Here is an 11,531-nt window from a genome sequence, read left to right on the forward strand (position 1 = left end):
CTCGCAGTTTGTGCTGTACTAATAAAGTATTCCCTGGATATATTTCATTAGCAGTGGTTCTGGGTGCTGTTTGGTCTTGGAATATCATCTACAGAAAAAAGAATTTTGTGTCTTTCCACAGCTTTCCATACGACCGTAAAACCTCAAAAAGCATTTCTCACTTTCCTTCCAAAGATTACCTATACTAGTCTTATAACTAACTACTGACATAAAAATATGTTTACATCATGTGACGGCAAGTGGACGGGGCTTAGCTCAATAGTTGCCAACTAGATTTTTCATGAAGACGATATGGTACTACCTGTCTTTTAAGTACCTTGGTGACAACAAAACTCTTTTTGTATGTAAGCACTTGGACAAAAATGTATTACCATCGCATAAACCTGATTTTGAAGTCATTTTGAAGTCATTTTTTATTGTTTAAATTAGTTATTTGATGACGAAAAGCCAATAAAGTATCATGGGGTTTCGTTTATATAATCGTTTGGCTTACTTATTATGTCATAATATGCCGAAATATACTGGCTTTCAAAGAAAATTGTGCATCTGCCAAACTAACAGGCTGTCAAAGATAATGGAAACAAAGGAAATTAAAAAAAAAATCTTCCTTGCCAGACACAATGCAGTAAGATTCTACTTCATTTTCCTCCCGGACGTCGAGTCTTGTTGTGACTCTAAATTATTCGACAAAAGGCGGCTGTGCTAGGGTTCTTTTTCTTCAGAATCTCGTGTAGGGGTGAAATCCTCTTTCCCCCACTCCTAGAACACCTGATGTCAGGAGTGGGATTCGAACCCACGCTCGGAAGACCGGACTGCGACCTGAACGCAGCGCCTTGGACCGCTCAGCCATCCTGACTGTCTATGTAAAGAAAATCACCCCAAATTTTGAATTCAACATTTCCGGAGTAGTAGCGACCTAAGCAATATCTACACAGTAAATTGTAATGTTGGATCATCTGTATATGAAAAGGAAAGAAATTGAGCCCAGTGTAGTAGCGACCAAAGCAATATTTACACAGTAAAACAGTAATGTTGGTTTCTGTATATAGTTTTCAATAATTTCCTTTATCAATTGAAACGTGTGATTGCATGTTATTAAGTCACACTAAATATTGTACATCAATAATACTAACAACGATCAATACGGCACGTATAGATATACCGGCAGTTGTACGACGAAAGGAATGTGATAATTGTTAGGTAATTTGGTGTAAGTTTGACTGACTTTATTCACAATTCTTGACTAGTAACCGTCATAATAGTTATATACCGTGGATGTTTCGACAGCCGTTCTTACGTAATTAACAGTTTCCTTGATATATTCTGTCTGGTAAACAGTCTTGTGGATTGGCCAGGCGTTCGTCATGGTTCTGGTAATAAATACTGGGACGTAGATCAGGGAGGTGAACACATCAGCTTGGATCAGGGATACCGTCACTGTAATGGAGGAAGAAACCGTCTCTGTTAAGGAGATGGTAGACATAGCCATAAACATAGTTGTCCACTCAAGTTGCGTCAGTTGGTCTTCAAGTTGGGTAGCCGAGTAAGTAACGGTGATGGTCAGTGGCTGATAGATGGTTCGAGTGTATACTCTATTCTTCTCGTTGATCTTCAGCTCCGTAACATAGTGAGTTGAATAAGCCAGCTGTGGCGTTTGATTTTCCGAAACCGTTTCCGTGTGAGTAACGGTAAAGGGTTCGCATGTAGTGGTCGTGACGCTAGCGTATGTAGGTTTAAGATCCAGATGGGTGACGGTGAAGAGAGCGATGCTAAGTTCTAGTCGAGTGCTTGTGAGAGTGATTGCAGAAAACTCCTCTTGACACTGCTTGAGGGGCAAATCTGGATGAAGCCCATTAGTTGCTCGAAGCAAGAGAAAATGCAGCCCAGACAACGAAAGCCGTTGCGTTGAAGCTCATTTTGGCTGTTGATGTTAGGTGTTAGACCGAACTATACTTTTCGAACAAGATACCTGATCTTATATTTGAAGTCGATTCGAGGGACGCGGTCGAAGAAGAGAGATCAAAAAGATGTATAATTTCCGTCTTGAAGGCATTGGGAACAAGAGACGCTAGCACAGTGAAATAATGACACGCTAAAGAACACTAAAGCCGAAAAGACACACAGAAAACTTTTTCACGAATACAGGACATACACGTTCGTTATATATCCTAAGGATTCCTGTTACGTCTATGCTGTTACGTTACAGTGAATAATCAGATAATCATAAAGAATTCTTCAATTGAAGATCAATTTAATGTGCATCTAAAATTATTGAATCTTGGCGCAATACAACAATCGCAGTGTCCTATGTAAATATCTTACGGTCGAGTATATTAGCAATGATGAAAATAATAATGATGGGAGAACGAGCTCTTTTCATTACAACAATACCAGTGAATTAATTCGGGCATCAGATATAACGATGATGGTGACATCTTCTAATAGTAATGTTCATCAACTTGTCATTAGGATAATGATGATATTCATCTCGTCATCATATCAATAATAATGTTCATCATGATGACAAGAATGATAATGTTCATCATCATCATGACAAGAATGACTATGAGAAGAATGATGTTTATCATCATCATCATCATCACTATAATGATGTTGCTGCTGCTGCTGGTAGCAATACTAATAACGAATAATAGAACGGAGATGATAATCGGGATGATGATAATGGTAAACATAATAGTAACGTTTAAGATAATAATGATAAGGATTATTGTAAGAACTGTACTGTAACAACATCAGTAACTTGATGACACAATGGCCACAAATAATGAACACTAATGATAGGAAGGTTAAACAATTACATCAAGGTCTTCATGTAATCAACATATTCTTTTATACGCTATACTTGGCAAATATAAATACAATAACAGTTATATCATTGTTATCTTTAGCATAATTTATCTAATAGGTCTTAGATCATAATTCTAAGTAGATAATTATTTAGTGAATACTACTCAGTGATTTTAACCATACAGGAATTGCGCACGCATAGTTATATCGGTAGCTGTACGATCAAGGAATGTGTTAATTGATAGATAATTTGGTGTTATGAAACTTCATTCAAATTTCTCTACTAGTAACCATTGTAACATTCATGTACCGTGGATGTTTCGACGGCCGTTGCTACGTAATTAACGGTATCCCTGATGTATTCTGTCTGGTTAACAGTCTTTTGGGTTGGCCTGGCGTTCGTCATGGTTCTAGTAACAAAGACTGGGACGTAGATCAGGGAGGTGAACTATCATTGGGTCAGGAATACCGTCTCTATAATGGAGGAAGGAACCGTCGAGTGTATACCTTGGTCTTCTCGTTGATCTTCAGCTCCATGACGTAGTACGTTGAGTGGAGCCTGATATTCAGAATCCGTTTCATCTTAACACTGCTTTTGCAAAAAAAAAAAGAAATCTGCATTAAAGATACTAAGCAGCCTTTGCATACCACACTTGGAAGTTTGTTAAGGTCCTATAAATAGGCTATAAAAAGCAGTGTCGGGAGTGGAATTCGATCCCATGCCCGGAAGACCGGACTACGACCTGAACGCAGCGCCTTGGACCGCCCGGTGAATTTTACAATTAGTAGTGACCTAAACAATATCTACACAGTACAGCAGTAATGTTGGAATTTTTATATATGGTTTATTAAGAATTTCCTTAATCAATGGAAGCGTATGGTTGCGTATTATTGTCAAAGTAAGTTACACTGAATATCAGTATTAATATGGAAAGCAGATGTAAAAATTAGAATGATGATAATGGTAATCATCATAATAAAATTAAGATAACGATGATAAGGATTACTGTAATAAAAATAATGAAAGTAATAAAATAGCAGTGATAAATAATGATAACAATAAAATGATGCTATTGATAATAATTATGATACTGATGAAAATTATGCAAACAGATTATAACGATGATAACAACAATCATAATTATGAAGTAAAGATTATTATTATAAAGTATAATAACAAAGCATAATTATATCACATGGTATGATGATAGCAAGATATGATATTGTTATAATAATTCTAAGATGTCACATCTTCATGGATCCTAATAATTTAGCGAATAGTACTCAGTAATTTTAATTGTACAATTGTGTATTTAGGAGTATATCAGAAGTTGTACGAAGCAAGGAATGTGTTAACTGAGAGATAATTTGGTGTGTAAACCAAATACTTCGTTATCATGATCATTCTATTTTAATAATAATCATTATTTATCATTATCATTAGTTATCATTATCATTAGTTATCATAATATTGATAATTATTATTAGTTATAAGTGACATCATTTATAATTATCATTATTTATCATTATATTTAAAATTATCCTTATATTTGTAATCACCATTAGTCATCATTGTCATTATTTGTCATTATCAGTGTCATTATCTACCATTATATTCATAATCATCATTACTTATAATCAGTAGTTATCATTATCATTATTTATCATTATATCTATAATTCTGATTAGTTATCATTCTTCTTATTATTATCATTATTTATCATTGTCATTATTTATTGTCATTATCCTTAGTTATTATTATACTTATCATCATCATTATTTATCCTTATAATTATCGTTATCATTATCATTAGTCATCCTCATACTTATCATTATTTATCATCATCATCATTTATCGTTACCATTATTTATCATTATCATTATCTATCATCATTATTTCTATTATCATTTATCATTGTCATTATTTATCATTATATCTATAATTATCTTTAGTTATCACTATCACTACTACTATTTATGTCATTATTGGTTATTGTCATTACTGATAATTTTCATTATTGATAATTTTCATTATTGATAATTTTTATTATTGATAATTTTCATTAATGATAATTTTCATTATTGATAATTTTCATTATTGATCTTTTTCATTACTGATCATTGTTATTATTGCGTTCAGGTTGCAGTCCAGTCTTCCAGGCTTGGGTTCCCACTCCTGACACTGCCTTTATAACCTATTCATAAGAGCTTAAACAACTCCCATGTGTGGTATGAAAAGGCTGTTTAGTATCTTTAATGTGAAAGTAGACTTTACTAAAGCAATGTCAAGTTGAAACGGTGTCTGAATATCAGGTGCCACAGCTGGCTTCCTCAATGCACTACACTTGAACCATCTATCAGCCTCAGATTATCACCGTCACTTACTCGGCTACTCAACATGAAGAACAAATGACGCAACTTGAGTTGACAACTACGTCTAACACTGTGTTCATCATCTCCTTAACAATGACGGTTTCTTGCCCCATTACAGACACGGTATCCCAGACCCAAGCTGAAGTGTTCACCTCCCTGACCGCGTCCCAGTATTTGTAACCAGAACATGACGAACGCCTGGTCAATCCACAAGACTGTTAATTATATAGCAACAGCAGTCGAAACATCCACGGTGTATAAATTTTATGATGGTCACTAGTAGAGAAAATTTAACAAAGTCGGTTTCATACTTACACCGAATTATCTATCAGTTAAGTCATTCCTTCCGTCATACAACTACCGATATACCTATACTTGCCGTATAAAAGAAAGTACTGACTACATGAAGACCTTGATGTAATTGTTAATCTTTCCTGTCATCAGTGCTCATTATAAGTGACCATTATGATATCAGATCATATAAGTTGTTCTCGTTATCGTCGTCCTCTGTTAATCAATATCATATCCTTCTATCATCATACCATGTGATATAATTATGCTTTGTTATCATAGTTTTGCAATAATCATCTTTATCTAATTATTATTATTGTTGTTATTGTTATTATTTTTCGCCAGTATCATAATTATTATTAATAGCATCATTTTAATTGTTATCATTATCTATCATTCCCATTTTATTACTATAATTATTTTTACTACAGTAATCCTTAACATTGTTATCTTAAGTTTATTATGATGATTATCATTATTATCATCATTCTATTTTTTATATCTGCTTTCCTTATTAATATCATTAGTGTACAGTGATATTTAGTGTGACTTACTTTGACAATAATACGCAACCACACGTTCCATTGATAAAGGAAACTCTTAATAAACCATATACAAAAAATCAACATTACTGCTGTATTGTGTAGATATTACTTAAGTCACTACTAATTATAAAATTCAAAATTTGGGTTCAGTTTCATTACATAGGCAGTCAGGATGGCCGAGCGGTCCAAGGCGCTGCGTTCAGGTCGCAGTCCGGTCTTCCGGGCGTGGGTTCGAATCCCACTCCTGACACTGCTTTTTTAGCCTATTTATAGGAGGTTATACATCTTCCATGTGTGGTATGAAAAGGCGGCTTAGCATCTTTAATGTAAAAGTAGACTGCAAAAGCAGTGTCAAGATGAAACGGATTCTGAATATCAGGCTGGACAGCTGGCTTCCTCAACATACTACGTTACGGAGCTGAAGACCATCACCGTCACTTGCTCGGCTACCTAACTTGAAGACCAACTGACACAACTTGAAAAGTCAACTACGTTTACGGCTGTGTCTACCATCTCCTTAAGAGAGACGGTTTCTTCCTCCATTATAGAAACGGTATTCCTGACCCAAGCTGATGTGTTTACCTCTCTGATCTGCATCCTAGTATTTGTTACCAGAACCTTGGCGAACGCCTGGCCAATTCACAGACAGAATACATCAAGGCAACCGTTAATTACATAACGGCTGTCGAAACATCCACGGTATTTATTTATAATTTAATACATTCCTTGATTGTACCGCTACCAATATAATTATACGTGCGCAATTCCTGTATGAATAAAATTACTGAGAAATGACTTCGAATTATGATGTAAGAACTATTAAAACATTAAATAAATTGTTTAAGATAGCAAAATAATATAATTGTATTTGCATTTATATTTGCCAAGTATAGCGTATAAAAGAATATGTTGAAGACATGAAGACCTTGATGTAATTGTTTAACCTTCCTATCATTAGTGTTAATTGTTAGTGACCATAGTGATATTCAGTTACCGATGCTGTTACAGTACAGTTCTTACAGCAATCCTTATCGTTATTATTTTAAACGTTACTGTTTTGATTATCATTGCCATCATCCACTTTATCATCGTTATTAGTATTGCTATCATCATCAGCAGCAACATCATTATTGTGATGATGATAAATATCATTCATGTCATCATGGTGATGAACATCACATTATTGTCATGATGACGAGATGATGAACATCACCATTATTGTCAGGATGACGAGATGATGAATATCACCATTATTGTTATGATGAACGGCATCATTATCATGATGAGATGGTGAACATCATTATTATTATCATGCTGACGAGAAGATGAACACCATTATTATCATGATGCCGAGCTGATGAATATCCTCATTGTCATCATGGTGACGAGATGATGAACATTACTATTGTCATTATTTACTGTATCCTGAATATATGACTATCATCGTTATTTCTGATGGCAGAATTAATTCACTGGTATTGTTATAATGAAAAGAGCTCGTTCTCCCATCATTATTATTTTCATCATTGCTAATATACTCGACCGTAAGATATTGACATAGGACTCTGCCAAGTATATAGTAATAGTAATCTTGGAATGTGCAAAGATTACTTTAAGAAAATCATATTAGATAATTAAAGAATTCTTTATGATTATCTAATTTTGCATTGTAATATAACAGCATAGACTAATACATTAGAATCCTTAGGATATATACAGAAAGTGTATGTCCTTTATTCATGAAAAGGTTTTGTGTCATTTCGGCTTTAGTTTGAAAGCAGTATTTCTGCTTATTACTTTGTCCTTATTCCATTGTGCTAGCGTCGCTTGTTCCCAGTGCCTTCAAGATAAAAAAAATGCTTTTATTTCCATTAGAAATGTCAAGCATAACTTATAAAAGAGTGTGTTTATTACATGAAGGCTTTGATGTAATTGTTAAACCTTCCTATCATAGATGTTCATTATGAGTGACCATTATGATATCAAGTTTCAGGTCATATACATTCTCGTTTTTATTGTCTTTTATTTCTATCATTACCATATCTTGCTCTCATCGTACCATCTGACTCTAGTATACTTCGCTATCATGATCATTCCGTTTTATTATTTATTTATTATTTTTCTTATCACTATCATTATTATCTCAAACTATTATTTTCACCAATATCATTATTATCAATAACATCCTTATATTATCAAAACTCATTATAATAACAATTTTATTAACATCATTATTTATCTTTGTTATTAATATAAAAATCCTTATCATTATCGTAAACATTATTATGACCATCATCATTATCGTTCTTATTTCTGCTTTTATTAGTATTGCGATCACCAACAGCAGACAGATCATTATTATCATGATTATGGTGAGCATCATTATTATCATGATTATGGTGAGCATCATTATTATCATGATTGTGATGAACATCATTATTATCATGATTATGATGAACATCATTATTATCATGGGTCATGTTAATGATGGGCCATGTTAATGATGGGTCATGTTAATGATGGGCCATGTTAATGATGGGCCATGTTAATGATGGGCCATGTTAATGATGGGCCATGTTAATGATGGGTCATGTTAATGATGGGGCATGTTAATGATGAACCATGTTAATGATGGGCCATATTAATGATGGGTCATGTTAATGCTAGGTCATGTTAATGACATGATAGTGAGATAAACTAATGTGAGAAGGTATGATAACTATAGCAAGACATGATAATGATAAAAAACCATGGTATGAAAATGAGAACAACGTATAAGATCTAATAAAATATCAAGGTAACTTGATATCATGACTATACTTATAATGAGCTCTAATGATAGGAAAGTTATCTTGTTATCTTTACCAGCTATAGAGATGTGTTTATTATTTCAATAATTATTTGATCATAATTATTCACCATTCACACTGAAATCTGATAAAGAACCTTCGTGTATCGCATTAACTAAGCTGCTTTTACAAAGTCTACTTTCACATTAAGGATGCTAAGCAGCCTTTTCATACCACACATGGGAGCTGTTTATGAGTAGACTATAAAGGCCATGTCAGGAGTGGGATTCGAACCCACGCCCGGAAGACCGGACTGCGACCTGAACGCAGCGCCTTGGACCGCTCGGCCATCCTGACTGTTTATGTAAAGAACATGACCCTAAAATTTTGAGTTTTACAATATTAGTGTAGTAGCGCGACCTCAGCAATATCTACACAGTACTTTTATATATGGTTTATCGAGAGTTTCCTTTACCAATGGAAGCGCGTGGTTGCGTGTTATTGTCAAAGTTAGTCGCGCAAATTGTCCATCTATATTAATGATAATAATAAAATGATAATAATGATAAATGATTATATAAAAAAATGCATTCATAATGATGATGATAGTGATAAAAATGATAGTAATAGATGATCATGATAAAATGGTAAGTCATAATAATGATGATAATGTTAATAATGATGATCATGATAAATAGGTAACACTGATAATAATGATGATAGTAATAACAATGATGATGGTGATAATAACGATGATAGTGATGATAATGATAGCGATAATAATGATGATGGTGACAATAATAATGATAGTGACAATAATGATGATACTTATGAAAAATTATAGAAAAAATGATAACGATAACAAAAGTAATGGTATAACACAGATTATTATTTCTACAAGTATGATAACGAAACATACTAATATCAGATTATTATACGATTACAACATCGGTAACTTGATATAATAATGGTCACTTATAATGAGCATTAACCATTGGAAGGTTTATCAGTTATACCAAGGTCTTCCTGTGACCAACACTTTCTTTTATACGGCATGTACAGTTATATAGTTGTACGACGCGAGGAATGTGTTAATTGATAGATGTTTTGGTGTATGAAACTGACTTTATTCAAGTTTCTCTATTAGTAACCATCATAACAGTTAAATATAGTGGATGTTTCAACAGCCGTTGCAACGTAATTAATGGTTTCCCAGATTTAAGATCTAGATAAGTAGCAGTGAAAAGAACAGTGCTGAACTCTAGTCGAGTACATGTGAGAGTGACTTCAGAAAACTCCTCTTGACACTGCTTGAGGGGCAAGTCTGGCTGAAGCCCAGACAACGAAAGCTCATATTGGGTGTTGATGTTAGTTGTTCCACTGAAGTATGCTTTTCCAGCAAGATGTAACTACTTTCATCTTTCATCACACTAAAGCCGAAAAAAACATACAGAGACCTCTTCATGAATACAGGACATACACTTTCGTAATATCCCCCAAGGATTCCAATGTATTAGTCTATACTTATATTACAATAGATAATAAGATGATGTTCATCATGATAATAATGGTGTTCATCATCATGATAATAATGATGTTCATCATGATTATGATGCTTATGATAATAATGATGTTCATCATGATTATGATGCTTATGATAATAATGATGTTCATCGTCATGATGGTAATGATGTTCATCATCATGATAATAGTGAAGTTCATATCATAATAATAATGATGATATTCATCATGATAATAATCTGCTTTTTAATCTACTTTCATGGATACAGGGCGTACACTTTCGTGATATCGCCCAAGGAATCCAATATATTAGTTCCCTGGTGTTATATTAGAGCAAATATATTATCAATCATAAAAAAAAGATTAATTCTCATTTAATATAATTTTCTTAAAACATTCGTTGTATATTCCAAAATAACTGGGTAAATAATGATAATGATAGATAATGATAATGATAAATGAGGATAATGATAATAATGATAATAAAAGATGATGATTAATGATGATGATAAATGATGATGATGATGATAAATGATGAGAGGGATAAATAATGAGAAGGATAAATAATGAGGAGGATCAGCAATGAGAAGAATAAAGGATGAGAGGATAAATAATGAGAAGAATGAATAATGAGATGGATAATTAATGAAAAAGATAAATAATGAGATGAATAATTAATGCAAAGGATAAATAACAATAAGGATAAATAATGATAATGATAATTAATGATAAGGATATAAAATGATAATGATAATGATAAGAAATTATAATGATTGATAATGATGATGATAAATATTGATAATAATAAATAAAGATAATGATAAATAACGATAATAATAAAAAACAACAATGATATATAACGATAATGATAAATAAGAATGATAATAAATAACGATTATGATAAATGTTCATCATCATGATGATAATGGTGAACTAATAACGACAGCAGAAATAGAGATGATAATGAGGATGATAATAATACTACCATAATAGTAACGTTTATGATAATGATAAGTATTACCATAATAACAATAAATATAATGTTAGTAGTAATAATGATAATGATAAATAACGATGGCAAAAAAATGATAAGGCCGCGGTGGCCGAGTGGTTAGAGCATCGGACTCAAGACTGTCACGACGGCAATCTGAGTTCGAGGGTTCGAGTCACCGGCCGGCGCATTGTTCCCTTGGGCAAGGAACTT

The 11,531-nt window shown here is 33.1% G+C and overlaps 3 non-coding genes across 3 annotated transcripts; 1 reads left to right on the top strand and 2 right to left on the bottom strand.

The window, feature by feature from the left end:
* Positions 1–772: 772 nt before the first annotated feature.
* Positions 773–856, bottom strand: Trnal-cag. The gene has a single exon. It is a non-coding gene; the product is annotated as a tRNA-Leu (tRNA).
* Positions 857–6,183: 5,327 nt separating this feature from the next.
* Positions 6,184–6,267, top strand: Trnal-cag. Its single transcript has one exon. It is a non-coding gene; the product is annotated as a tRNA-Leu (tRNA).
* A 2,812-nt stretch (positions 6,268–9,079) lies between these two features.
* On the bottom strand, positions 9,080–9,163 carry Trnal-cag. The gene has a single exon. It is a non-coding gene; the product is annotated as a tRNA-Leu (tRNA).
* Positions 9,164–11,531: the final 2,368 nt, after the last annotated feature.

The sequence above is a fragment of the Penaeus monodon genome, chromosome 41 (genome assembly GCF_015228065.2).
Source record: "Penaeus monodon isolate SGIC_2016 chromosome 41, NSTDA_Pmon_1, whole genome shotgun sequence".
In the NCBI taxonomy this organism is placed as follows: domain Eukaryota; kingdom Metazoa; phylum Arthropoda; class Malacostraca; order Decapoda; family Penaeidae; genus Penaeus; species Penaeus monodon.